The sequence below is a fragment of the Hoplias malabaricus genome, chromosome 4 (assembly GCF_029633855.1).
Source record: "Hoplias malabaricus isolate fHopMal1 chromosome 4, fHopMal1.hap1, whole genome shotgun sequence".
Taxonomy (NCBI): domain Eukaryota; kingdom Metazoa; phylum Chordata; class Actinopteri; order Characiformes; family Erythrinidae; genus Hoplias; species Hoplias malabaricus.
This window is the reverse complement of record NC_089803.1, coordinates 61,674,585-61,699,607: the sequence shown is the minus strand read 5'-3', so window position 1 is coordinate 61,699,607 and position 25,023 is coordinate 61,674,585. Positions and strand designations below refer to the sequence as shown.

At 38.1% G+C, this 25,023-nt stretch overlaps 1 long non-coding RNA gene across 4 annotated transcripts in view; it reads right to left on the bottom strand.

Annotated features, from left to right (window-relative positions):
• LOC136695610 (uncharacterized) overlaps positions 1 to 25,023 on the bottom strand; it is an 80,508-nt gene that overhangs the window by 26,679 nt on the left and 28,806 nt on the right. For all 4 annotated transcript variants that reach the window (XR_010802321.1, XR_010802322.1, XR_010802320.1 and 1 more), the window contains exon 2: positions 13,410 to 13,473. This is a non-coding gene — a long non-coding RNA (uncharacterized lncRNA). The remainder of the gene's footprint in view (positions 1 to 13,409; positions 13,474 to 25,023) is intronic.

Below are 25,023 nucleotides of genomic sequence, written 5' to 3'. Positions count from 1 at the left end.
TATTTGATGTGAATGTCGCCTTTAAGTGACAACGACTTTCCAATTTACTCTTCACTATTCAATCACAGCAGCATGACAGTTTCTCCAACAACACCACCTGAGGGTTGGGTAGTCACACATTCAGCAGCAGTTTCTGCAAATGGCCTTTAGATTTCCTCTGATTCTCTTAATCTTTTCATGATATTATGAATTATAGATGGTGAAAGATCTAAATTCTTTGGGATCTTTCAATGAGAAACATTGTCTTTAAACTCGCTCATGAATTATCTCACGCACACAGAAGTCAACCACGACCCATCCTTACTTTCAAAGTCTAAGCCTTTGGAGGGTGACCCTTTTAAACTCAGTCTTGATGAGTTCAACTATTGCCAGTTAACCTGCAAAATGTGGAACCTTCCGGAACAGTGTAACATGTAAAAACTTTTCAGTCATTTTTTGCCTCTGTGTGTTGCAGCATGTGTGTTGATGATACTGTTCTAGTTTTTATTTCAAATTGTTCAATAATTATTTACAAAACACCGTAATGTTCTCAGTGAAAAGACTAAATGTTTTATTACCAGTTCCAGAAATCTAACTATTTATTTATTGTTTAGAAATTGTTCCATCTTTTCTGGAAATAGAATTTGTATACAGGCTATGTAGTGCCACATAAAAGCTGGACAGAAGCAGAAGTATGAAGATATTGACATAATTGTGGAATCAAATATTTTAAGAAAAGTGGAAAAATAATTTTGTGTGGAAGTATTCTCCTTAAAACATTACATACCCATAGTATTAATCAATTCTCTTAGTTTTATCCTTATTATTAGTGAATAACTTAACACTGGTTTTAATTATTTTCTACTTATTCAGTAACAACCTTGAAGGGGATATATTTTACACCTTTTTCAGGCCCAATCCCATTTATTCATTTTTACCCCTACCCCTCATTTCCAATTGTCACTTAACCCTTGGAACTGAGTTTAAAAATTCTAGTGGTTAAAATCTTCACCTAAGAAATGAGACAACTCTTCAAGAGTCTGATGCATCATCAGCAGCACTACTGTTCTGCAGTAATATCAGAGGAGTGCTGCTGGACTTTAAGGCATCATAAGCCTTCAGAAGCATTCAATAAGCATATATCATTGTCCACACTCCACAATTCAGTATTATGAAGCTGAATACAACTTCTTATTCAGCAGCATTTTGCTCAAACTTTCCAATTCCACATTAAATAATAGCAGTGGAGTCTATTTGGAGTGTGCCTCTGGAAAAAATCTCAATTTGAAGGGCCATACAGCATTTCAACTACACTTGTCCCCTCTATTTCAATAGGAATTGAGACAACCTACCCAAAGGGACAGAGCCTAATTGTTAGGGTCAATGGGTAAAATGGGATTCACCCTTAATCATATCATTCTAATATTAGTAGAACATAAGATATCTAGTGTTAAATTGGAGTAGTACAAAGTGCTCTAAAATGAGCCAAAACAGAGAATGTAAGTTTATTCTAAAAATGTTTTTCCTGGTAGGGTTCCATAGGCAATCCTTCAGCAATAGGTGCTCCTTTCTGGAGAGGTGTGCATCAGGACAGAGCAATGTGTATGACTTTATGTTTCCAGACAAGCATTGATTGCAGATGGTTGAAAATCAGTGTACAGGTATTTGGATTAGTTCTAAAAACTGGGGGTTCTAAAAAATGGTGCTGTGAATTGTGTGATAAGAATATTTGTTGCTATCAAGTAATTAATTTTGATGAGAGGCATCAAAAATTATATTCTGAGTTTTTATAATTGTCATTGTTTATGTCGACTAATCACTGCACTCCTATTATGAAGATTGTTCTGTTAAGAATTAAGAGAGAAAGAGATTTTAAGTATTAAGCACTGCAACTATATGATGTACACACTGGGCTCACCACATTCTACATAAAGGACAAAAACACAGGGAGATCCACCACTTCATTTAAGAAAAGTGTATAACAAGACATTCAAAGGTACTTCCATGTGGTAGTGGGGAAGTTTGAGGCTGTGCTTCTGCGTCTTACTAATTTACATTGCACATTAAATAGCAGAGACCAAAATACTGTAAATCCACTGCACTTGTGCTTGGTCTGCAACCATAATAAACAGAATTCTGAGTGGTCAGTCTGGTTTTAACGTATTAATATATCAAAAATACAGTAAGCTCTGATTTGACACAGAATTATAGTCTGTCAAGTTCAGACTGTGAAAGATACCATCAAAATAAGGTGTATTGGGTTTCAAAACATCACAAATGTTTTTCTCATACATTAAAATAATCAGACTGCGTGAATAAGCCTTAAGTTGTGAAGTTATAAGAGGAATGAACAGAAGTGTAGCAGTGTTACATGCAAGGACATACTCACAGATATACAACAGGAGACAAAGAGAGAAAGCAAATTGGGAGAAAGTATAATAGAAGGGACAGACTGCAGATCAAAAGCGAGCAAATGGGAGATAAGCGAGAATGTAAAAGGTGAGAGCTCTCACAGCTTAAAAAAAGAAACAAAGCAAAAAAGTTAAGATAAAGATGAAAAGAATCAGTGTACCAAAGCAATGTCAGTAAGAGAAGATGAAGGTACACTCACACACTCACACACACCCAAAGTGTGACTCATAACAGAACTTAAGTTAAAAAAAAAAAAAAGTGAAAAAACAGTGCTTACCGAATACGTGGCAGCACAATAATAAAAATTGCTTTAGAAACAGTCTGAGTTGAATTGCTTTCACCGGACATCTTTGCTTGGAAAATATAGTTAGAAATTAACAGGTTAGCATTATCTAAAACGCCAAAGTAGCAAAACTACTAAATTAAATACGGCCCTAAATTAAAGGGGACGTCTATAATTGTGGGTAATTTTATCTCTCGGGTTGTTTACTCATTTAAGGTGTCTTTTAAGGTGGAATGGTATATTTCAGAAGAAAAAGGACTGTTGCTTGAATGTGGCTGAAGATTAACTTGTTTATAAATTTTTATTCACTGTTCAAATTACCACAGAAACTCATTCGTAACTCGAGTTTTTTAGTTTTGTAGCACTTTCGGTGATGCAGTCAGACGTCTCCTGAATTTGGAGACATTTCCACATTAAGTGATCCCAAACAGCCAAAAAAAGTCAGTGTTACAAACTTACTGAACAGGAATAGAGCAATCCTCATTTCTGTTCGTGCTTTTCAACATTTGGAGTTCTGTCCTTTGTCTAAAACAGCTCCAGGAGAGGGAGAAAAACTAGCATACCGGACCGAGCCAATCTGTTTTTTTCATTTACAGATATTGTAAACACATCAAGCACACAAACAGACTTAAGAGCTGGGGAATGGTGAGGAGACATCCTCTGAATTTTATAAAAAGGGTTTTTTTTATTATAACAATCATGAACTACACCTTTAAAGTTATGATTCAGATCACTGTTGCCGTGCTCCAGAAAGGTCTTGTATTCTTCTCAGCACAGATTTTGTAAGTGACTGAAACGACTGGAATACAGACGTATGAAATCAACACAATTTTATAACCTACAATCATAACAGAATATGGTACAAATATTTTCCCTAATTTAAGGTACAGATTACATACCACTGAGGTTACCATCACAATGACAGCAAAAGGTACCACCAGTTTTTCTGACAGTGTATTAGTCTTTAGCTTTAGATTATTATGTTACCTGTGCTGTCTCTTAATTATCCCTCTTTCATATATTTGCTTTCTGCCTGGTGCCTGCTTTTCTTACCTAATTTTGGTCTCTGCCTTTCTGTAACCTCTTTGGTATTTGTTTTATATTAAAATCGACATGCCCCCATGGCTGCTCTTTAGTAAATTCTGTTGTTTTCTAGTTTTAGTTCTAGTGTTTGTATGATATGATTGTATTTGCCTGTGACAGACTTTAGGTTTAGTTTATATTATGGTGGCGCAGCAGGTAGTGGGTTTGAGCCCTGCTCTGGATGACTGTCTGTGAGGAGTTTGGTGTATTCTTCCCATGTCCATAATTGGATTGGCGACTCAAAAGTGTCCATAAGTGTGAGTGAGTGTGTGAGTGTGTGTCGTCCTGTGAAGGACTGGCAAATCCTCCAGGGTGTGTTCCTGCCTTGTGCCCAATGATTCCCGGTAGGCTCCGGACCCACCGTGACCCTGAACTGGATAAAAGGTAACAGACAATGAATGAATGAAATACTATTTATCATTTTTGTTCATTTTCTTAGTGGTTAGTGTCTTGGCAGTTTTGCTTCTACTTTTGTTTTTACTTTATGTATAATAAATAGTGCATCTTTGCATTTACAGCCATCTCCTTGATCCCTTGCACCACACCGCCAGACACACTTTTAATATATATGTAGATAAAGTACATTTAATCTGAAACAAAACATACTTTCCAAAAGTTGTAAAAGAATGAGTTTGTTAGCAGGTCATGGGGAGGTCAATTATGTAACACTTGAAAAAGGTCAAAATGTCAGATCACTTCTTAAAGAACACACACACACAGAGAGAGAGAGAGCGAGAGAGAGAGAGAGAGAGAGAGAGAGAGAGAGAGAGAAAGAGAGAGAAAGTCTTAACAAAAACCTTCACCTTTCAAAATCTCCTCCGTTCACCTTCTGTTCTGAATGACTGCATGTTAATATCAACCGTGTATAACGCAAACTTAATCCAAAGCACATGCTGCACTTCCACAAAAACAAAACCTTTAAATGTCTCTCTCTCTTTTTCTCTCACTCTCTCATCCACTCTGCCAAGGATAACATGGCCCTATCAATCTGGTCAAATAGTTCTGCGAAGAAATCATTAGTGAAATTAAATAAACGTTTAGATCAGCAAAGTTACAGAATCTGCACAGTCCAACTCTATCTACAACATTCACATCCCACTGCTGGAGTGAACACTCTGTTACAGAAATGACAGAGAGAGAGTGACAGAGTAAACCTTTCATTATGAGACTAAGTATCTACATATTTTGGAGAACAAAGAAAAACTGTTTGTTAACAGAAAAAAAGTTTACTAATGAAAATATCTCACACCTGTAAAATCCACCGACATAAACCCACCATCAACAGACCATTTCTTCTCAAAGTCCTCTTCACACAGGAGCACAGCGTAGAAGCTGCAATGGCTTTCACTTCAAGCACTTTTCCCTATTGTACAGCTGTGGAAAAATCCACATCCACCTCTGAAATCTACCAAAGATCTCTTCTCTCAGGCCTTCCCAATCCTTCCAGCTGTAAACATCTGTCTACACTCCAAGAACTTTTAACCCTTCCGTGACAGAGAGGGGTTGAAAGACAAAGAAAGGCATAAATAAAGGAAAGAATATGCGAGGAGGAGGAAGAAGAGAACAATGTAAAAAGATGCACATTTTTTATATAAAAACAGAACTGATGGAGCAAGATGGTGAGACAGAAATGATCAGAAATAAGTGAAATTGGGAGAGAGTGAGAGCGACGGAACATTAAGGGCAGAAATAGAGCAAAGGAGAAGAAGAGACAAACAGAAAAAGGGACAGAGATGGAGTTCATGTTTTCTTTAGATAGTTATTTAAAAGGGAGGTTTCTGACTGGTGCTGGGTTTTACTCGATCAAAAAGAAGCCTATCAATTACTGACCTTGTGAAGCCTGAGTGGCCATTCCCCTGGGCCTCAGAGGGCTCCAGGTTAACTCTGCTAAGTTGAGAATTGTTCCCGGAGTGGACATTAATTTACTAATGCGTTTCTAGGCCGTTCTTCGGGCATCCCTCTGGGGACCCTGCAGTCTTTCTCAAAACAGCATCCAGGCGCCAATCAGAGCCACGGGAGGAGGACAATGCCAGAGAAAACAAGCTCCTGATCATATCGCCACTCCAACACACCAATGGACGTCTTTCAGAAGGGTCTCTTAAAGTCATTATCCATGTTAATTAGAGGTTAAGTCTCACAGAGCTGGCAGGCCAGCAGATTTTTTTTTTTTTTTGGTGTTTTCTTTTCTCTTTTTGTGTGGGCATCTGCTTTAATTTCAGTATGCGATGATACACGAGCAAAAACTTGACTTGAGAAGCATTTATTGTATTGCAAAAATCCAACTTTTTAAATACTGCCAATTAAAGCCAAAGGTATTTCTCTCTGCATTCACTGAATTATTGGGTTTAAGGAAACTGTCTAATCATTATTAAGACAACACCTGCTCTTTTCTCATAGGAAGACACTGTAATTAGTGTTGATTTGTTGACCTAACAGTTAGAGAATCAGTTCGATTCCCACGACCAGCAGGAAACCTGGGGGCGGTGGGAATGAAGGAACAGCACTGTCCTCCTCCCTCACTCCACGGCTGGGTGCCAGGGAAGGATGCCCGCCGCTCTGGGTATGTGTTCACAGCCCCTAGTGCACTAGTTTGTGTTTGTGTGTGTTCCCAGTCACAGATGGGTTAAATGCGGAAGACACATTTCATTATACATTCTACAATGACTTATAACAGCACATTAACACTTTTACATTATTATTATTAGTAGTAGTAGTAGTACCGTATTTTCCGCACTATAAGGCGCACCGGATTATAAGGCGCACCTTCATTGAATGACCTATTTTAAAACTTTGTCCATATATAAGGCGCACCGGATTATAAGGCGCATACAATAGACGCTACAGTAGAGGCTGAGGGTTACGTTATGCATCAATTAGATGGAGCTGCGCTAAAGGGAATGTCAACAAAACAGTCAGATAGGTCAGTTCAACTTTATTAATAGATTACAACCCAGCGTAGTTTAAGGTAAAACATGTAGTGCAATGTTAATATACCCCACATAGTGGGGGGGGGGGGACTTTTCCTCAATTCAATAATAATAATAATCACAATATAGTAACACTCGAAATAGTGCAAAGCGATAACAATATATCAATAACTCAACGTTGCTCAAACGTTAAAATCACACAGCACACAAAATAAACACGTAAAGCTCATTTTACTAAGTTATTCCTCTATTCCCGTGTTCTTCTGCGTGACTGATCGCCTTGAGTTTAAACTCTGCGTCATATGCGTGTCTCTTAATAGGAGCCATTTTGGGGTCTTTACATAAAAAACAAATGGAAATGAAATATATACCGGTATATACCCAGCATGCACCGCGCGCGGAAGAAAATGAAGTAGGCGGCTGCTTACCGTAGTTGCGAGACCTGGCTCAATATTGGTCCATATATAAGGCGCACCGGATTATAAGGCGCACTGTCGGCTTTTGAGATAATTTGAGTTTTTTAGGTGCGCCTTATAGTGCGGAAAATACGGTAGTATTATATAAAAATCTAAGCAGATAAAGGTGATATGACAATACGCTAGTTGTGTTGGTACACACTAATTCAGCTATTTAAGATGCATCTATCTGTGCAGTTGAGTACAGTTGAGTGTGAGTTGTGTACAACAAACAAAAAAAAAACATGATAAGCCCTTAAGCAAGAAGTAACTATGCCAAATGACAAGCATTAGCTCAGGGGTATATAGAGCTGTTAATGCAGCATATCAACCACTGGTGACTTCAGAAGAAATGTTTGGATGAGAGGGTTTCTGCACAGATAATACGGTATCATTAATATGTACACTTTTTAATGGTCAAAAATAAAAAAAGTAAAGTGTTCTCAAACTTTTGACATGCATGGAATTGAAACTGACAGCTGTATTTGTATTTTTGCAATCGACTGCATCATAAATATCTGTCAGATAAGCCTCAGTCAGACAGGTGGACCATGATGAGTCATGTTTAGGAAACATTTTTAAAACTTCTGAAAAACATCAGCATCTTGGTCAGGGACACATCCAGCTGAAAGACAGAGGAGTGCAAATCCAATAAAGGTTTATTAAAAGGTTATCAGAAGGTGATCAGTGTGTTATTTATCTGTTATAAGGAGCTTAATAAAAAAATTATACTGCTCCTTTAATTCAAACTTCAGAAGCCTCTTATCATGGAGATGGCTCGATGTCTGAGTTCATTATTGGAAGACTGAGGGTCACCTTAAGTTTTTTTAAAGATGTAGGGTCTGTTTGGGCAAAGACTTGGTGGCCCCCAAGGTCCAAAAATTATGGAAAATGAGGATAAAAAGCTAAGAGATAAGCAAGGATAAGTTTGGAAATAGAATAGAACTTAAATTTACTTATGTGTGCCCGCCCACGCATTCGTCCCCCACAGGATGACCCCAACATCTAACCCTGAACCAAATTAACGCATTACAGGGGTCAAAGGTTATTTAAGCTTCCTGTCTGGGCAAGGGGACAGTCTGGCTCTATATATGTGTGTGTGTGTGTGTGTTTGTGTGTGTGTGTGTGTGTGTGTTTGTACTCCTATATTTGCAGGACAAAGTCCTGAATTTGAAGTTTAGGACTAGACTACAGGATAAATAAACCACTGTGACTTTTATAAAAAAAATTACTTGAGAATAAATGTTGTATTTTACAAATCTGAGAGAGGATTTCTTTCTTTCTGTTTGTTGTACAAATGTACACAAAAATATGGCCTCAGCATTTAACCAATACTTGGAAGTGAACACACACACACACACACACACACACACACACAAGGGGCAGTGAACGCACACACAGAGCAGTGGGTATCTACCTCCTGCACCCAGGGTTACACGCTCTGCCGTTTGTGTGTTCAATCCCACCCTCAGGTAACTATGTGTGAAAAGTCTGGTTCCTCCCTTGTCCTCCCAGGTTGTGTTCCTCCCTTGTACCCAATGATGTTTCTGATTAGGCTCCAGACAAATGTGAGCCTGAGCAGGACAGCAGGATAATGCAAGTCTTTGCATTAGATATTTAGAAAATAGCTGTGAAGACCACACAGCATTCAATCATAAGAACATGAGAAATGTTCTCCATATGAGAAATGTACGGACCATAAAAACTTTTCCTAAACTTTTTGAATGGTGTTCTGTCATTCCATATAACACAGCTCCACTGTAAATATATTTGTATATTGCTTTTTACAACTGATGCTTTTGAAAAGAAGCTTTACTAAAGAACAAAAGATCAACAACATGTAAAACAAAACCCCCATGTGAGCAAGCCAAAGGCAACATTGACAAAGAAAAACTTCCTCAGCTTGGGAGAAACCAAGACTCAAGAGGAGGACACATCCTGCTCTGGTCTAAACTACTTATAGATTACTGATAACAAGTCACTGTGCCACCACATAAGCCTGTTGTTACACTCAGCTGTACTGATATATCATGGCAGTGATGATAAGAATAATGAAAATAATGACAGTGAATGGCTTTAACAATAATAATAATAATAATAATAATAATAATAATAATACCAGGTAGAGGATTAACAATTAAGAGTCCATATAAACCTCAGTATTGTTTGTAATGGGGCAGCGGGAACTAGTCTGAGGCAGGTAACAGTCGATGGAGGGTGAGCAGCAGGTCAGAGGTGGGTAGCAGGAGCCCCTGACAGTGAGTCTTCCGTCAGTGTCAGGCAGGACAGATGGGCTTTTTTTTTACTCAGAAAAGAGTAATGAGATATTTTAGTGTTTTGGATTTATGGACATGTGAGCATCCTGAAACAACAGCAACCATCCGCTCCACCGTCCACAAACCTGAATGCGCAACTGACAGGAGGAGAGTACCAGCATCTCAGTATATTACAATCATCACCATAACCATGAACCACAACATATAAAACATTTATCATAAGAAAATGATTCATTCCCAAAAGCTAAACTAAACAAGTGAGCTTTGAGCCTAGACTTAAAGATTGTAGCTGTGTCTGAGTCTCAAACAATAGCCATCCAGTGGATAATTCCAGAATGGGGGAGGTTTTATAAAAAAAATAAAAAAAAATAAAAAAAAAAAGCTCTTCTCCCTGCTGAAGCCTTCTGAATACTAGGAACTAGAAAGCAGCCAGCACCCTGTGATCTAAGGAATCCTTGTACTTCCTAATAAGAAATTTCTCACAGGTATTCAGGAGTGAGTCCATTCAGGGCTTCATATGTCACAGTAGGAACATTTTATAATCAATATAAAAATTTAACTGGAAGCCAATGCAATGCTGACAGTACTGGGCTGATATGATCCAATTTTCTAGATTTAATAAAAACCCTGACTGCAGTGTTCTGAATTAGATTACGTTTTATGAATCAGGTGGCATAGGGACATCAGCTAGATTTATAATTAAGTCTGATTATTTGTTTCTTGTGATTTTGACTGAAAAGGAGAACCTTGTTTTTATTTAGTCCTTAATTTTCTTTAATCCAAGTTTGTCATCAGGTTTGGCTGGTATGTACAATTGCATATAGTCTGCATAACTCGGAAAATTTATGAAATATTTGCTTATAGCTTGGCCCAGTGGCAACATCTCTGGTGAGAATAATAACGGTCCTAAGATAGAGCCTTGCAAGATTATATATCTCACTTTTATGTAATTAGAAGATACATAATTTACCTTTACAAACTTACAGCGCACAGTTAGGAAGGATCTGAATCCCGATAGGGCTATTTCTGAAATTCAACCGTGTTGTCTAATCTTTCTAGAAAAATATTGTGGTCTGTTGTATCTAAGCTGCACTGAGGTCGAGTAACACCAACATGGATGCCCAGCCTTGAAGGCAAGAAGAAGATCATTTGTTATCTTACCTAGAGCTGTCTCAATGCTATGATGGGGCCTGGAACCTTTAAGGAATTGTTCATATCTGTGATTATACTCTTCTAGCGTACATTTAGAACTGAGCATGAAGACATTTGGTTCATGGGAAGCTGAAGGTCCAGAATGTGTCATGTTATTTAGTGCTTTTCAGGTGGAGGTTAAATAAATGGTGCATGCAACAGAATGTCTGTGCCCACAATGGGTACAACTTAGTTGTAGACGAATTCATACATTATAAGGGGTCCTGATAATGTATAAATACGATTGAGTGTGTGTGTGTGTGTGTGTGAGAGAGAGAGAGAGAGAGAGAGAGAGAGAGAGAGAGAGAGAGTCACAGTAAGACTACAGCTGACCTAACTTACTCTGAAAGGGTCAAGGCCTGTTTCTGAGTCTGTGGGGAACAGGAGGAGACAGGCAGCCTCTACCATTCAAAAACCTCTAATTCTGAAGTGCTGGGACAAGCTTGGAGTAGAATAATATAAATACCCTTCTGAATTTTGATCAAACAATAACACTGACATTTTTTCCCCTTCATTGACACAACCCCCTGCTGAGCGCGACCTTTAAAAACTCACCCCAGCTTCACAAAGTCTATAAACACTTCCCCTCGCGTTTTTTTTTTTTTTTTTTATTGCAGCATAAATCAGCTCCACCACTGCAATCTTTCTCCTTCCGTTTCTTTTCTAACTTTTCCTTTAAGGAGAAGTTGTAATGGATATACTGTATTACACTGTGAACTTTTTTTTTTCTTTCTCTTTTTCTCTCTTTCGCCGCAGGCCAAAATGGAGAAAAGAACAGGAGTTGTGTTTGGATAGCAGCCTGCAGAGGAGAAAGCGATACAGCCGCCATATTTACTGAAGCCATTTCTCTTTATTTACACTAATGGTTCTGTGAATGGTGCATTATGGGTGCTTTCATGTCCCTGAGAGGAGGTGTAAGTCGTGCTGCCTGAGTGCCTGTGTGAAAGAGTGTGTGTGTATGTGTGGTAGTCATTAACGCCTCACTCTTTACTCGTATAGCCTCGGGCACTCTTCCACATTTAGCTTCCACTTAGACATTCTCACTTTTTAAGTCTTTTAGGAAATGCAAGTTGACCTGTCCTTTCCTTTGCACATGAACAGCATGCTAACAGCAGCATTCACCCAAGAACACACACACACACACTCTCTCTCCCCAACAGACACTGAATTCATTGTACAAAACAGAGAATGTGAGAATCTTACATCAAAATTAAAAGAGATGTATATGGTGTCCTAAATTAATCTTCCAATTAAACCATTCATTGATTAATATAATCAGTGCAGTAGAAGAACTTACAGTGTGAAGTTGCAGTGTAGCTAAACCTTTAAGTCTGTACTTGTATCATACTGATGCTGTTAGAACACATTCATTACTTTCATCGTAAATCTACCTAAAATTTTGATTGTTTTTGTAATTGTTTGACGAGTAAAAGACATAATTGTGTTTATATATATTACATATTTTCAAAGATACCGATTCTCCCTGCTACCTTCCTGTTTAAATATTTTCCCATAATTCTCACGTAATTAAACCTTTCTAAAATATCTGTGTTAATGTCAGGCATGACCAGCCATAACCATCTGTGTGATGTGTTTGCCACATTCCCCTCTGGTAAAGCAGGTGGCAGTGTGTAGAACACTAGCTTTAACAAAGAGCACTTGCCAACAAAACAAGAGGAAGAGGAGAAGAAGAATAGAGAATAGAACAGCAGCATGAAGATTCAAGGTAGAATATGAGATGGATGCTAAACGTTTGTGCAAGTATCTCCTCAGATAACCTGATCCTTGCTGCAGTACTATTTTAAACCAAGGTGTTGCATAGGATTATAGGGCTCGCTGTGTGTACCCTTGTCTAAAGGTAAGCCTATGTGGATCGTTGTAAGGGGGATGGAGACGGTCCCAAGACAGGACACCAGAAAATTCTCATTAATTCAAATGTTGCCGGGCATGAGGGTGAGTGTGTTTTGATGTACTGTGGGTGTTGTCAGTGTTGTAGTGGTGAAAGACCTTTGCTGGATGTATTCATTGAGCCCACATTTCAAGGTTAGATGAGTTCTTTCACTCTGATATCTTTTTATCTTTTCCTGAGAACTGTATGTTGAGTGTGTGGGTGTGTGTGTGTGTGTGTGGGTCTAAAGTTCTTTGGTTTGATGATATGTGTACTTTAAATGTATAATGCATTAAAAAGAAAAAAACAGACCCTAATGAACATTTTTGTAAAGAAAGGTATTATGGGGAGCTAAAAACCAATAATGACTGTTTCAATATTTCTCATTTAAGACGCATGTCCTTCAACAAATCATAAACATAATGGCATTCATCTCTGTGCGAACAGAGAGCATCTTTTAAATTGTAGCAAATGCAAGAATACAAAACTTGCTTTAGGCATTAAGCTGCAGTTACATTGGTCTGGTTTGGCATCTGGTTTGGCAAAATCCATTCCATGTCTAGGGGAATCAGTGGGTTTATTACACAGGAAACTGGGCCTGAAGCAGTGAATTAAAACAATGATGAAAAAACTGAGCTGGACTAAACAAATAAATCCAGCCAATGTGAAGCCAGGTCATGTTTGCATATTAATTGTTTATAGTTTATAAGTGAAACACTTGTTCTGCTTCTTGACCCCATACAAAGCCCTTGTACCAAAATGAAATTCCTCAAATAACAAATAACTTTTAATCCAAATGGCTTTATATTCAAATGTTTCTTATACACTAAAGGTGATATTCACAGTTCTAATTAAAAAAAAACATTTCATTATATAAACAACACTTTTAATATAATTATGAAGAAGCCTTCTTACCTTTTGCTAACTCTCCAGTCTGACTGCATGCTCAAAACTCAATGTTTTCATGAAGCCACAGTGTCTGTAAATGGGTAAAAAAAAAAAAATAAACAAAGTGTCTCAGTCCGGTATGCTAGTCTCTCTCTCGCTCTCTTTCTCTCTCTCTCTCTCTCTCTCTCTCTCTCTCTCTCTCTCTCTCTCTCTCTGCTCACAACAGAAATACAGAATTTGGGAGGTTTTTAGACAATAACGAGACCTCCAAGCACTGAAAAGCATGAACCAAGACGAGGATACTGCTCTATTCCTGCTCCATATGTGGATAATATTTACTTATTTTTGCTGTAAATGAAACTTCAATCCTCTAAATTCAGGAGAGTGCAAAAAGTGAACACAGACCAAAAGTGCTACAAACCAAAACAAATCGAGCTACAAATGAGTTTCTATGGTAGTTTAATCAGTGAATAAAAACGTAAAGACAAGTTAAACTTCAGCCACGTACAAACAACAATCTATTTTTTTCCCTTCAAACATAACATTCACTTTAAAAGACATAGAGCTTCTGAGCTTGTTTTTTTTTTTTTTTTGTTTTTTTACATAATTCACTTCTGGAACTTCTATTAAGATGATCATAAAATCAAATGAAACACACATTGTGTTCTTAAGCTTAAAAATCACAGTCAAACCACTCAACATCTTACCCTGGTTTTATTACATTAAACCCAGTTATTTGACTGGGGAATAGAGCTAAAAGCTAGAGATATTCTATTATATTGAAGTTGGCATTTTTCATCAACTGGGTGAAGTTGTTCAGATTTACCTTGCTTTCTGTAACTTTAGGGCTCAAGCAAGATCTGCCCCTGAGGAACTGTAAATACCTAAATTCACCTCTCACTCTCATCGAAATGGTGTATGTGTTTCTGCCTCTTTTTTCATTACCAACATAGCAAGAATCCACCAGGGAAAGCTCAATCGTGCCGAGGCTTTGAAGTGGTGCCCACTTTCACAAAGGTGGTCCTGTTGTGTTTTCCGTTCTGCTTTTTTTCTATTTTTTTCACAAACACTAAACAAAGCGTGAAAAGAACATACACACACACACACACACACACACACACACACACAGAGAGAGAGAGAGAGAGAGAGAGAGAGAAGGAGGGGAAGAGTGCCTGAAACACTTGATCGAGGCTGAGTTTGGAGAGTGTATGTGTGTAGGTAGTGTTGATGATTTGCTGAGGCCTTTGGCACTTGGGGACACACACTCAATTACACGCGACGTGTTTCAAAAAAGCCAAACACGCTACAGCAGGTTAGCCCTCAACACACACAAGCACTCACCACTCATAGATATTGGTGAGCATTTCTCCATGCTTTAATCACTTAGGGACTTTCAAAGAGAGAGAAGGAACACGATGAAGAGATGGGCACAGAGAGAGAGAAAGAGAGAGAGAAGGGGGGGAGAAGTGGAGAAAGAAATGTGAGGTATGAGAGGAAAAGAAGTGATATTTGTAAACCGGGTAAAGAAAAGTGAAATAAAAAAAGCTTGTTAACGACTAATAAAAGAGCAAGATGCAGAGAGAGAGAAAAAAGAGAGAGGCAGACAGTTGAGTCATATTTCAGCCTTGATTAGAACTGACAAAATGTTATTGGAGGGATCACTCTGTGCAGCATAGTTTGCTTTAGCAAGATTTATAATGACTGCAAAATATAAGAGCGATCGGAAGTGCACATGAACTAGAGAGAGCAAGAGAGAGAGGGATGACCATGACTCCATTCTTCCTTACATTCTTCTGTTCATGTACCTTTGACCTCATATGGAGGTGATTGCAGATACAGTTTTAGTTCTAAATCTAACAAACAACCTACCAGACCCTCATATGTTTTTATAGTTAATGGACAATGTGTGTGTGTGTGTGTGTGTGTGTGTGTGTGTGGTGTGTCTAGGATCCAACCAACTGTATTGTGCTAACCTCAGCGTGACCCTACGCTTAAGCTCTCTGTTGGAGTGAGTGAGTGAGTGAGTGAGAGAGAGAGAGAGAGAGAGAGAGAGAGAGAGAGTGAGTGAGAGAGAGAGAGAGAGATAGAGTGAGTGAGTGAGAGAGAGAGAGAGAGAGAGAGAGTGAGAGAGAGAGAGAGAGAGAGAGAGAGAGAGAGAGAGAGAGAGAGAGAGAGAGAGAGAGAGGGTGTTTGGGAATCAGTGCGTATATACTGTGAGGGATGTTTTCTTTGGCAAATCTATTGCCTTGGTGTTAAAGGATATATAAAAAGGACTGAATGTTAGTCAGAGAGCAGTCTCTTTTGCACTAATATTGAAAATATGAAGTATTATTGGAGTCTAAAAAGCTAAAAAGCTGACATATTTTTAATTTTATTTTATTTTACTTACTTATTTATTTATTTATTTATTTATTTAGGTAAAATTTTTACTGAAATTGAGCTTAAAAAATTACTGGCCTAAAAGTGGAGCTGGTGTTATTATTTTTGTTAGTTACACTTTCACTTATATAGCGCCTTTTTAGACACCCAAGGACGCTTTACAATCCACACTGCTCAGAACGCTCAGAACACTCAATCCACACACACACTGGCGGGAAGCAGCAGCCAAACGCGGACACCGTACTCTCGACCAGGAACGACCGTCCACCTGGAGGACTGCATCGGGCACCAGGGTTTCACCCAGGACAGAGCGCCAATCCATATCTGGGCGCACACACATTCACTCACACATACAGACATTCATTCACATACACACTCATTCACTCACACACCAGGACAGTTATTAGAGAAGCCAATTCACCTACCCTCCATGTTTTTGGACGGTGGGAGGAAACCGGAGACCCTGGAGGAAACCCACGCAGACACGAGGAGAACATGGAAACTCCACCCAGATGGGACTTGAACCCAAGATCCCGGCGCTGAGAGGTGAACGTGCTCACAATTAAGCCACTGTGCCCCCCCACCGTGCTGTTAGTATTTTCTAATAACACAAAATATATGATAATACTTTATAATATTCTTGTACTGCTCCACTGTATTGTGGAACCACCTTAGAGTTCAAGGATATATGTGTACAACAAAATGCAGTGTCTATAAAACTGGAAGTACAAAGCCAAAAAAAAAAAATTCGTAACTTTTGGTTTATGTTAATGTAACATTTTTTAATAATCCTTTTAATCATGTGTAAAAGATATGTTCAGAACGAAACTGCTGATATTAAAAATAGCTGCTTGCCGTTTGTAAAACGTATTCAATAAAAAAAAATAGCCGGAAATTGGTAAAACTGAGTTTTGTTCTGACAGCAGAAGTGTTTGTTGAACTAATACATAACTATAGAGTGAAGACGACTTTGGTTGTTTCTGGAGGTAGAGAAACAGGGCAAGTAATATTAGCAGTCTACAGAAATAAATCTACCTATATCTCAAAAAACGATCTGTTCATGTGATTACGGCAACCAATATCTGCTCAAATATACAGTTTAATAAAGGGACTTTTCATTTTTACAAAGAGGAGTCAGCATGAGTGGATTCCCCATGTGACACCATCTAAGAATTTCCCTCAGTTGTAATCCTGTACTTACTTTCAGATAACTTGATTTTACCCATTTTTTTTTGGGGGGGGAGAGGGTCAAAAGGGGAGCCTGAGGTCAGAAGGCCATCTAAAGGATGTATTATCAAGGAATCTTCATAATTAAATTTGAACGCAAAACAAAACTGCATCCCAGAAGAAACCGTGAGGATGACGACCCTGCCGTTTGAAGGAAGCACTGTAAAGATGTAAAGGTGCAGGAACATTTGGTTCTTGTTATCATTTCCTCATATCTACACTGACTTTTCCAGATGTTTCAGAGAAGAAATTGTGGTGTGTGTTTAAACAGCAGTGTTTTGGCCGTTAATTAATCTGGTTTACAATGTCTGTCGAAAGTTTGAGGACCTCTTTGCTACTTTTGAAATTGATTGAGTAATGTTAGATTTTTACTATTACTTTTCAACAAAGTAAATGTTCAATGATCAAAAATTATTAGTCAACATTAATCATGTTGTGGATCAAGGTGCCTTGTGAATGTGACTGTATTCTTCTACACTTCTTACAGAAAGCACATATTGAAACTCAGTTGGCTCAAATGTGGTTATAAACTTTGAAATATTGTTCTTTAATGTGTTTACTTCATTCCCAAACTGCCTCCGTACAATTGATATTACTTGCTAATTTGATCACTTTTAAGGCACAGAATAACACAGAAATAACACAGATTTGCAATTCTTGAAGAATTAAATTAAAAAGCATTTAAAAAGAGCTTAGAGTGTGTGTGTGCTCCTGTGCATGTGTGACAGACATGTCAGAACATTTTTGGGAGTTTTGGGAGCTGGGTTAGACATGAGTGAGAAGTGACAGAGCAGAGCAGAGAGAGAGAGAGAGAGAGAGAGAGAGAGAGAGAGGAGCGAGTGCCTAATCAAACCATGTGCGATTTTTTCGGATATGAAAAACTGATGAAAATATAGTGGAACATTCTCACCAATTTTTTTTTTTTATAAACACTGAAATCGTGAGAACACTCTGGAAGATGAAGAAGATTCTTTAAGTAGTGGCAACAGTAATGAATTTATAATTTTTTTATGTTAAGCACTGCAACTAAACGATGTAAACACTGGGCTCACCCGGGTCTAGAGATAAGACAACAGCACAAGGAGTTCCACCACCACATTCAAGATCTAAAGCTGTATAAGGAGCTGTGCTGAAAGTATCTCCATAGGTCATTGGGGGAGTTTGAGGCTCTGCTACTACAGATTCCAAGTGAAAAATTGATTCAGTGTAACAGTCCATCAGTTTCTGACTTTGTGTGAAAGACACCATTAAATGTTTCATTTCCAAAACTTGACGTGCGCTTTTTGTCCGTAAAAATCAGACTGTGTAAATAGGCCTTAGAGAGTTAGAGGGAAGAGGGGCTGTGAGTGTGTGATGTGTCTGTGAGACTGTAGCAGAGGCACACATTTTAGACACAGACTAGGAAAAGCAGAAGCACACGATACAAATCTTGGGAAGTCTGGTGCTTCTAGCGTTAACGCTGTAGGAGTAGACAATGCTGTGTCCAGGGTGTAGAATTCTACATTCTAACGTATGTAGAATTATCTAAATGTGTCTCTGTGTTTAAGAGTCTTTGTGTATTGTGTGAGAGATGTAACACTTCAACACACCTGCGCTGTCCCTCCACTCTCATAACCCTATCCATACAAGGAAACCACATTCTCTTTACAACTGTGTTAAACGTGGAGGTGATCTGTCTTTGACAAACTCTAAGTGTGTTTTGAGTGATCCGATCGTAATCCCATCACATTGCATCTTTGGTTTTCTTTGGATCTCCAAAAAAGCCAGGTGTAAATACAGACCTTTATAGTCTTAACCACTGCCATTCACTTATATAACACATTACTAAATGATTTAAAGACTCTTGTTATCCTGTTTTTTATTCTCTGATTTGATGGAAGTTCTATCTCAGTTGATCATTTGTTTCTCTCTCACTATATTGTCATATTTTCTATAATAATATATAATTTTATAGAAGCAACACACTTATTGAGAAGATAAATTATAGATAAATACAAAACAGATAAAGGATTTTTTGAAGAACAAAGTAGTACATGTGTTCTGAGCAAGTGTGAAGTACAAAGTTTGTTTACAGATATTCTCCTTGATCATATGAATTTGTTATAGCAACGGATTTGTAATTAACATCTGCTTTGAATGATCCACCAATAATACAGTACTGTGCAGCCATTTTAGGTAACTGGAAAAACTAGGCTTTAACTGTATTTATCTAAGAAGTACGAGTTTGTTTGCTTTTATTTGATTTAATTTTAGTTGATTAATTGCGAACTAGCAGTTAGATGAGTGCAACAAACAGAGCACTGTTACTGTAGCTTCTTCACACATCAGTGTCATTGCTTGGCCGGGATGGTTTTACCTGGCAAAAACATCAATGCAATGGTTTTCTGTGCACAAAAACTCTCTTCTGATGGTTAACACAAACGTGTGCATTACAACACATGAGCCTCCGTCTCTAATGATACATCATCAAAAGTGCAGCTATAAGAACAGATTTTTTAATGACTTTATAATTACTCAGTACCATGCCCACATGCACACTCTACATTTTTGCAATTTGCTCAGCAGCAACCCTACTTTGTGGTTGGTATTGCACATTAGCATATGTTGCAGAGTGATGTGTGGATTTACAAAGTTGTGCAAATTACATTCCTGCACTGTAACCTAATGGATAGAGACATGAAACTTAGAATTCAGACATATGTTTGTTTCTGTTTTTCAGCTTTGTAGGGACAAGAGGATCATGTTTGTGCTGTTTTGGCTAAAAGGTCAGAAACAGAAAGTCTCTCTCTCTCTCTCTCTCTCTCTCTCTCTCTCTCTCTCTCTCTCTCTCTCTTGCGCGCAGTTGTTCCGTCTTCCGTTTCATCAACAAGCCAGCCTAAGATGTCTCAGACTGTTCCATGTTAACTTAAAAAAAAGTGATTTGGCTTTTGTTCAAACCCCAAATCACTAATCTATTCTTAGTATGTTGCACCTACGAGGCATTTGTTTTTAAAGATGTATTTATGGCATGTTAAACACTACATTTCAACTCTAAGGCACATGGAACAGTTCATCTTCAATATTTCACAAAAAATTTAAAATTTGTTGATACCTCAAACAACAATAATTACCCAAGTTTAAACCGGAATTGTCAGTAGTGTATTTCTTCTGAAAGTGTAACACATAAAGAATCACTTTCACACTTAACAAAACTCTCTCACACACACACACATGCAAAACTGTACATAGACGTACATGTGGAGACTTACCATTAACTCTTCCATTAGTACTAGTACCTTTACCTATTCCTAACAACCACAAACCCTAACCCAAATTTAAAGCATGTGTTCACTTTAAAATGTAATTACTTACACAGTGGGGACCAGAAGGGACACACGGACACACACACACACACACACACAGACATAATATCCAGTCTAGAGAGATATCAGACTGTTTTCACACATGCTGCATGGTGCAAAGCCTGGAAATACACACATAAAATCACACACAGGAAATATTGACACACACACACACATGTGAAAGTGAATCCTACATCAAGTTCATGGAATGGTCATGACCATCTGCTTGTACACGTGTGTTAGTGTGTGCATTCTTAATTGGAAAGAAGAGCACAGTACACAGGTGTGTGTGTGTGTGTGTGTGTGTGTGCGCATTTGTTCAATAGTGCACCTGTGTCATTGTCAAGGTAACCCAACTTCAGCCTATAAACTCTGACCCATGACCTGTAATGGTAGCACTACATTTTAGTTGCGCAGATACTGCTCTCTCTCTCTCTCTCTCTCTCTCTCTCTCTCTCTCTCTCTCTCTCTCTCTCTCTCTTCTTTGGGTCATGGGAATGACATCTGGGAATTAGCTTAATCTATTTATTGCCACTCGATGTCTAACACAGACACAGCAAACAAAGCACCGGACAAAACACTGGCAAAACCCTAAAGACAAACAATACTGTCATCGGTTCACACGGAGAAATGTGGAGTCGCAAGAACTGAGATTGGGAACCTTGGCTTTAATGTAAAAGAGAAGAGCAAAGAGTGAGAGAGAGAGAGAGAGAGAGAGAGAGAGAGAAAGAGAGAGAGAGAGAGAGAGAGAGAGAGAGAGAGAGAGAGAGAGAGAGAGAGAGAGAGAGAGAGAGAGAAGGAGAGAAAATAACAGCTGCTCAGGCCATCAGTGTGCAAGTCAAATGTGGAAATGACCAGCCACTCACAGTGGTCATTGACCCTCCGCCGTCAGCACCCATTTAACTCTGTGCATGTGTGTGTGTGTGTGTGTGTGTGTGTGTGTGGCTCTAATGAGTGCTGATTGAGTTATAGGAGAGGTGAGTCTTGGGAATAATCCGCAAGTCAACACTCACATTAAACTCCTAATGGAGCTTTTTAGCAGTCAAAACATATACATACATACACACACATACACACGCATACACACACACACACTTTGACCTCACATTCACAGTGAGAGGTGCTAAGTGGGCATGTCACTGCCAAATTGAGGCTGACTTTTATGGGCAAACTGAGGCTTAATTTTCTCCCTACACATTCTTCATAGTCTACAGAAGCAAGCAGTGATTTATATATATATTTTAAACTAAAAAAATAATAAAATATAACAACACAGACAAAAAGTAAACAACACTTAGAATAGCTGTAAATATATGTAGTTCTAAAGCAGTCACAACTGACACTTGTTGGAATAAGCATTTATAGATGTTAATACAGGCAACTTCGGGTGTCCTGATAGAAAAATGTAGTGCTTTATTCTTTTAGATGTGAAACAGAATTTGCATTCATTAACTGGGCCAAGTTTGCCCGTTCTTCCTGAAGATATTCCAGGAAACGCAACTAAGTGCAACTTACTAAAATCACAACTAAAATGACCTTCAAATTATAAATAAATGAATAAATAAACAAATAAATACACAATAGTACTAAATAAGCTGATATCATGTTGTGTTTTTAAAGTTGTGCACTGTAGAGTTATTCTCAAATATGTTTGGACAAATTAAAGACATGAATAAGAAAGTATTAAATAGCAAATGAAGCAAACATTTTGCACATGACAATGTCATGATGTGTGGAATTGTTTGTGAAGACTGATACATAGGCATGGAAAAATGAGTCATAGTATTAGTTCACTGTCTATCACAATGTGTTTCACCACAATCATCATTTACATATATTTCATCTTTATCTGAATTATCTGTTACTTTATATTGAGTAGTTCCCATGACACTGTGTGTGTGTGTGTATGTGCGTCAACACGTTAATAAGGTGGATGAGGTAATAGTCATTGTAGCTTATAGTTTTGCAAAGGAATATAAACATAACAAAGAGTGATAAAAAAAAATATTGGAAAACATGTTTGTTGAGTCAACAGCATCCATTACTTCAACATGAACCAGCACGATTTAGCATTTAAAAACTGTATGATGGGGTGCGTATACATATGTCTGTACATTAATATGATCCCATACACATGCCCTTTCTGTCACACTTTCTCCAATCCCGAGGCCTGTGTGAATAACCGCAGAAATATCTTATGATTCCTCCCCATTTGTTTAATCACAGTGCTGTACGGAGAATTGAACTAGGAGAGGAGATGCACATGTAAGGAAGATATCACATGATCGTGGTTTTAAAATTTAGGTAAAGGTGTAAGGATAGAGTTATCATAATCTAATTGTTAGAAATAAAAACAGCAATCTAACATGCAACGATGCATATAAGTTCAGATGTAGACCATCATCTCATTTTGTAAATCAATTATACTAATTTTCATGGTTACACTACACCAATGTCTATGGTTTTACCCCACTCATGTCCTTACAACATTTCCATGGGTATACTCACGTTTTGTTTGTTTTGTTGTATAAAGTACTAGAATTAAACTACACTCATATCCACGGTTACGCTACACTACTTTCAACTTTATGTGCCATATATAAATGCAGATTTCTTTTATTTGAAAAGGCCTACATCATTATGTTACAACACTACCCAGTACAGACCAACAACAAAAATGTCAATAGCATCAGTCTTTTCAAGATTACTGCAAGACTCTACACAAAATACTTTAAAATCCTGGCTAATGTTTGCCTAAGACTTCAAAATCTATTGTGCTAAGAAATGTTTGAAGAGTTAGTGTTAGCATTATAAATTTTATGAAGAACTTAACAATTACAGTCACAAGTCACACTTGCTGGAATAATCTTTATATATCCTGCATTCGTATCTATAGTTACACTTTTGTTAACTTTTTGTACTGTAATTAGTGATGTGCCAATCACGTTTTTATTGCCCCCATCTCGATCCCAGTCTGGTAATACAGAGTCCCAATCCTATACTTAGATTTTCCTAGATACTACTGTTACACAGTGGACACTTCAAGTAAACTGTAAACTTTGTATTTCCCCAAAACGACACTTTTTGTATGTGTGTGTGTGTGTGTGTGTGTGTGTGTTCTTGGGAAGACCCGTCTGACCATGCCAGGTCAGTGTGTGTGTGACCCCCAATGACGTGGTTTCTCATGTGTTAGTGTAACTGGATCTCAAGGTCACTCCTAGTGCCTCCCCTTCTGTCTCTTTTAATAGACTAAACACATATGTCTCTTTCTCCCTCTCATATAATGGTTCTGTCACTAATGTGCTTGTCTAATAGCACTAATGGACAGTGACAATATGAGAAAGGTACACCACAGCAGCCCCAACCTCACCCAGCCTCTGGTCCCCTGGAGAAAATGATGACTGTCATTTTACATAGCAGGAAATAAAATCTGAAAAACCATCTGCCAAGTAATTTCAAATATTGCACATTACCTAAGATAATATTCTTCTGGCACACATCCAAACAAGAAAAAGGTTTTAAAAAAGTTTGACTAACATTAAAACTACACAGTTTTACTACAAATGTAGTTTATCAGCCAAGATTTTGGTATCTGATATATGCCTTGTTTTCGGTTTTCTGAATCTTGCAAGGTACCTATTTGCTTTGTATAAGTTTGCCTCAAAATAAACACATGAATAAATAAATAAGTCATGTCAATTGCATAACTGAACTTTGGGGAATAAACATTTATTGTCTGTATTTCTCAGTTTTTGTTCATTTTCTATGTTTAAAACAAGTATGTGCTTATTAACGTGGACAGTTTGTATCACGTTTCCATTAAGTTTAACCTGTAAAACTGAAGAGACAAGTAGAAATGTTAAACTTTTCTTTTAGCTACCCTTTAACAAATAGCCTCAGTTTTAAAAAACCTGTTTATGCCACCATGAAACAATCTTTTGGTGTCATCTTCCTCCATAACTACAGCAAGAAGTCTTAATGATGGCATGGTACGTAGTGAACGAGTTCCTGAGTGAAACCATAGAGTTTTGCATTGCAGATGTTAAGCAGAGAGAATGTGAGAGATGTCAATGTTTCAGGTCAGTTTGAAAAGTGATCCCTCTTGGATGGTGGAATAAAAGAAAATTACTACAAGCTATTGGTGATCTTGCAGGCAAAACATACACACACACAATATTTTATCTGTGAATTATGGGAATGTTACATAGACTTCCATTCATTTTGTGGAGATGTAACACTATTGTTTGCTAGCTAACTCTAACTTTAACATTAACCTAACACTAAAATATGACTTTATATTATGGGGACTAATTGGTGTTCCCTACAAGGAAGACAACTCCCCAAAATGTGACTGTGTAAACAGGTTTTGGACCTCACAGTGTGATATATTCCTGGCATATGTGCACACACATAAACACAGACACACATACACACCCAGAGAGAGAGAGAAAGACAGAGAGAGAGAGAGAGAGAGAGAGAGAGAGAGAGAGAAAGAGAGAGAGAGAGAGTGCAAGCTGTGCTCCTGACGGTGAACTTGGCCTCTTCCTGTACCAATGTGGTAACCCAACACTAGTTCCAGCAGGCGGCTGAACGACAAGGGTGTGTGCGTGTGTGGGTGGGTGTGTGTGTGCATGTATGGGTGTGGGTGTGTGTGTGGGGCGGGGGTCTTTAGGGACCCTGAGTGCATTTCAAAC